The sequence below is a fragment of the Mustela nigripes genome, chromosome 14, assembly GCF_022355385.1.
Source record: "Mustela nigripes isolate SB6536 chromosome 14, MUSNIG.SB6536, whole genome shotgun sequence".
In the NCBI taxonomy this organism is placed as follows: domain Eukaryota; kingdom Metazoa; phylum Chordata; class Mammalia; order Carnivora; family Mustelidae; genus Mustela; species Mustela nigripes.
Genome location: NC_081570.1, coordinates 60,867,386 through 60,873,266, shown reverse-complemented (window position 1 = coordinate 60,873,266; position 5,881 = coordinate 60,867,386).

Sequence of the window (5,881 nt, the reverse complement as noted above, 5' to 3'; positions counted from 1 at the left end):
CTTTTATACCTTGTTTGCAAAGAATTTTAATTGGTATTGGTGGCAGAAAAGGAATTTCAGTTCCATTTAATTGTTTGCTAAGCCTCTCCGTAAGCATAAGTCCTGTACTGTAGGAAGTTTCAGGTGCTAGTGTAGAGTCCTTGGAATATTTGTGGTTGGCCCACTTCAAGAGTTAAGGTTTTACCCACTGAGTGCATGCATAGGGCCCGTTGCCTTGCTGGCTTCTCAGCTCTATTTTAAAAGCCCTTGATGTAAGTGACCCCATTTTATTTCACCTTTCACAATCCTCAGAAATTATCCCTCTTTAGAAATGATTATAGCAATCCCTGCTTTTTCCTTAGATTTACCCATCTCTCTCTATTTTGCTCTTGCTCTCATTCTGCCTTCATCTCTTTACCTATCTGGAAGTGTGCATTTTGTTTTTTATTAATGGTGGGATCAGGGATGCCTGGAGGGCTCAATCAGTTAAGTGTCTGCCTTCTGCTCAGGTCATAATCTCGGGGTCCTGGAGCTGAGTTTAGCCTTGGGCTCCCTGCTCAGGCAAGAGTTGCTTCTCCCTCTCCCTCCATCCCTGCCCCTCCCTTCACCCTTTCTCCTGCTCTCTTTCTTTTTCTCTCTCTCAAATAAATAAATAAAATCTTTAAAAAAAATAATAGTGGGATCACGCTGTACATAATAATCTGTAACTATTTTTTTCTTTAATATATTGGTGATACATTATTTCAATATATAGAGATACAACTTATTCTTTGCAGTAGCTACATGATGTTCTATGACATAGATGCCTCACAATTAATTCAACAATTCTCCCATTGTCAAATACCTAATTACTAAAGCCTGTGATACAAACAATGGAGTAATAAATATACAAATACATATACAACTTTATGGAGACTTCCAGAATGAGATTGCTAAAATACAGCTGCTCCTCTGAAAATTTTCATTAAAATTTTGAAATTATCTTACAAACATTTTATTTTTTCTATAATTCATTCTATTCATTTATTTTTTACTTATTTATTGAGATTTATTTATGTGCCAGGTCCTAATGTTGCAGATATGCTGCTGAATAAGATACAGTGTAAACCAATAAATACTGGAGGGCAAAACTTTGAGATCTATGTAGCAATTTTATACATTGTGGCAAACACTTCATGGAAGGAAAAGAAAACCACTTAAACTGGTCCAGAGGAATAAAAGAATCCAGGTAGAGATAAAATTTGAAGCAAATTTAGCCAAATGAGGTTGGGTCAGTAAAAAGCATGTATTAAGGTGGTGAACATTCAGGATTTCACTCTGATTATATCTGAGCAAATTTTCCTTTTTTTTTTTTAAACCTGACTAGAAACCCTACTTTCTTTTTTTTTTTTTTAAATATTTAATTTATTTATTTATTTGACAGAGAGAGAGAGATCACAGGTAGACAGAGAAAGAGGGGGAATCAGGCTCCCTGCTGAGCAGAGAGCCCGATATGGGGCTTGACCCCAGAATCCTGAGATCATGACCTGAGCCGAAGGCAGAGGCTTAACCCACTGAGCCACCCAGGTGCCCGAAACCCTACTTTCTAAGTGGCAGGTTGTTAAAGCAGGAACAGAAGATTCAAATTTAATTTGGGTTGAATTTTCTAACAATGCCTTTGCTTCTCTGGCACCTGATTCTTCTGGATAAAAGTTCTTGATGTCAATAGGGAACTATTGGAAAAATGATGAAGTTATAACTCCTGAAAAGGAGCACACTGATTTTGTGATATGAGAGTAACCTCAGGATCTGAGGATAGAATATCTTAGACCCTGGGAAGCATGACAGAGAGAGGAAAATTAATGTTTGTTTGACTTTCAAAAGTGTCTTCACCCTCAAGCTTTGTAATGAAGTAAAGTGCCCTATTAGCTCTTTCAAATTATTGTAAGCACTTTAAATTTAACCAACCTCTGGGATTACAACCCTCCACCAGATGATTCCAACTTAACCATTGATTGATTCTCACTCCCTTTAATTTACTGGGCAATATATCCTTGATTACTATGGGAGCTTTCTAGAGGTATAAATTATTTATGTTTTATAATTATTACAATTATTTATCCATATAATGTGGATCCTGTAATTAGGAAAAATATGCTGAAATTTGTCCTTGAGTTTAGCTGACACAACCATTTTACATCACTTCAGCTGATAGGATATTCAAGTCAGCATCAAATCACTGGCTAGGGTTATTATGGTTGATAGACATGGTTTAGATGTCTTTCTTGCTGGTCAGTGTAAAGTCTGCAGCTGCTAACACGTTATGCTGTACCTGACTGGACACTTTGGGTCAAGTGAAGAGGTTAATATACAAATCCTATAAAGGTTAATGCACTAACTACTAGATGGGAACACCACTTCTTTTCCTAAACTAGACTCTGAGGGTTTATGGGATTGGTTAAGCTGGTGGAGTCTGGGAAGTTGGGAGGCACATTTGAGTTTAGTAGGACACATTGGCCTCACCCTGATGCTTGGAGCATGGTTGTTTTTTAGTATTCATTAAATGGTCTATGAGACAAACTGAACAGGTTTGATTCTGGTCTCTGTTGGTCAGATTACTCCAAGTGGCTGCTGGATTATAGCACTCACAGAAGATTGACTAGACATTAAGCAGTGGGCATTCCCCACCTGAAATCACATTTTGAACCATCTGGCATGATCCAAAGCTTCCAGGCATATGAACACAGTCCTATCAGACATGACGCTCCAAAGGCTTAGAGACTGCCAAGTTTAAATTCTTTACAGTATTTGTCCTCATCCTGTCTTTGATCCTTCTCTCTCATATATTATGACTCAGAAAAATTAGTCATCTATGATTGTGAATGAGTCATCCAGCCAATGCGTGACACTTCTGGTGATAGGAAACTAATTACTTGGAAGATAGATCCATTTCATTTTTGGAAAATATATTATTACTTATGCTGAGGCTTCATATAACATATGATACTCATCTTTTTGTATCTATCACAGAGCTTTGCATGTAATGATAGCTAAGTAAGATTATGCTAAATGAATGAGAATGCACATTGTGGTTTTTGCTGTACTATGAACCAGAGCCAAATTTCACATGTGACAACAACTAAACAGGTACAATAGGAAAGTGAGTTAAAAAGGGAGGTCCTCTGAAATAAGCAAATGAGGAATGGAAGAGCTTCTCTTATTAAGAAGGAGAAATCCTAATGGAGGTAGCAACTTCTTTGGCAGATGGATATCATGGCTGTTGTGAGCAACATGCTATGAGTTGTGTCCCATTGATAGCAGAGAGGTGATAAATCAGCAGCAAGTCAAATAAAATAAAATTGTGTGATCTCATGTTGCCTTTAAGGCAGAGAAGGATGTATGATGGGTGGTTGACCTTTCAGATATAAGGTAAAGATAATGTATTCCTTCTTACTGGTACATGTTTTATGATTAAAGTTAGCTGAAAAAAAATACTCTGTGAACCCAATTCAAAGAAAATAAAATTAAATGAGATTATAGAAAATATTTACCTTAACTAATACATTCACCTCTATCCACAGGCCGGCTGAAAAACTCCAAGGCACTTTGAGCATTGAGGTGATGAATTTGTAATTGGGCTGCTACTAACTTGCTCACTGAACTTCATTTTCCCACTTCAGTTCACATAGTTAAAGACTCAGTTTTGAAGCGAAGCAGTACATTTGCAGAATACTTGCAGGAAGATTCTGACATTACACTGATTATTTGTTTTTAGGTTTTCCTCATTTCCATTACCTTTCAGAAGCTAAATTTGTTCCAGATTTTTAATGTTCTAGAATCCTAGTCTTCTTGGAATTGTCATATTTTACTTCTTTGTCTTTTGAGTAAGTGGGTGAAATTTGGAGCTCATTCTAAATCAATCTAAATTATCTTATCTGTAAGGATTCTACATTTGAATCATCTCCTTATGCAGCTAAAGAATTATAAACCCACTTGTCCCATGTAAGGGACATATGAATTAGATGGATAAAAACCAAGGCAAGTTTCATGTAACTTAGACACATATGATTATATTTCTATGTTCTAGTAAACTATAATTTAAATCATTAATCAAATGAATAAACTGATTTTACTTTACCCTTTTGTGCCTCTAAAGCTATATATATAGCTTTAGAGGTTAGGTATGATTAAATCATTGGATTGGATTTTATACTGCACAATGACTATACTAGTTTGTCAGTGTTTTGGATCACAAAATGAAGAAGACATTTAAAATAACTCTGTGATTTTGATCCACATGTGTTGGTTATACAGTTTATGGAGATGGCTGGGAAAAACAGCAAAATGATGAATTACATTTAAAAATATTCATTTATTTTTAAAAGTCAAAGATATTTATATATATAGTTTTTTCTCCCTCAAATTTCTATTGTGGTAAAATATACATAACAAAATTTACCAACTTTAAAATTTGCCATTTTAAGTGTATAGTACAGTGATATGAAATGCATTTATTGTTACACAACAATCACCACCATCCATCTCCAAAACCTTTTCCATTCCTTGCAAAATTGAAACTCTGTCCTCATTAAATATGAACTCCCTTCTCTCCTCACTTGAGCCCCTGACAACCACCATTCTGCTTTCTGTCTCTATGATTTTGACTATTCTAGGTACTTCCTATGAGTGGAATCATATAGTATTTACCTTTTTATGACTGGTTTATTTCACATAATATAATATCCCTCGAGGTTCATCTATGTTGTAGCATTTGTCAGAAAATTCTTCAGTTTTAAGGCTGAATAATATTCCATTGCATGCATATAGCACGCTTTTCCATTCTTCTGTGGGTGGATGTTTGTATTGCTTTCATTTTTATGTATCATGAATAATGCTGCCATGAACATGGTTACACAAATCTCTCTTTAAGACTCTATTTTCAGTTCTTTTAGCCACACACACACACACACACACACACACACACACACATATGAATTCCTAGATTGCATGATAAATCTTTATTAAATTTTTTGAGAAACCACCATACTGTTTTTCACAGTGGCTATACATTCCTACAAACATTGCAGAGATGTTCAAATTTCTCCACACTGTCACTGACATTTGTTATATTTAGTTTTCTTCATTATAGCCATCCTAATGGGTATGAGGGAATTCACACACACAGTTTAAGAAGAAATATCTGTAAGTGTCATTATAAGAAAACAATGATTTCCTGCTTCAGCATCCCTAGTTTTCACTCCCCAGAATAAATCTCTGACAATTTTTATCAAAACAATTTTATAGAATGTTTGAAATAGTCATTTTTTAGTCAGGTATTTATTATCTTTTACATCCTACAATGAAATAGGAAGGTTTAGGTTTTTATACTTATTACAGACACACACACTGATAAAATTATACACACACTATACCTTCCCCTTCTTTCCTATTAAATTTATATTACCAATTTTGTTCCTAGCCATATGCAAAGTTTACATCACTAAGACTATATAAATATTTTCACAGCTGAGTCAGGTATAGATTAAGGTTTTATTTTAGGGGCACTTGGGTGGCTCAATGGGTTAAGCCTCTGTTTTCAGCTCAGGTCATGATCTTAGGTCATGATCTCAGGGTCCGAGATCAAGCCCCATGTCTGGCTCTCTGCTCAGCAGGGAGCCTGCTTCCCCCTCTCTCTCTGCCTGCCTCTCTGCCTACTTGTGATCTCTGTCAAATAAAATCTTTTAAAAGAGATTTTATTTTATTTTATTTTATTTATTTTATTTTATTATTGGGGAATGAATACCTGAGACTTTTTTCATTTGTCTAATTTCATAAGAATTTTTGTTAATTCATTCTCAGACTCTCTAGAAACAGAAATCTCTAAGAAATATTCTCTGCCTACCTGTTGGTTGCTAGAAACTGC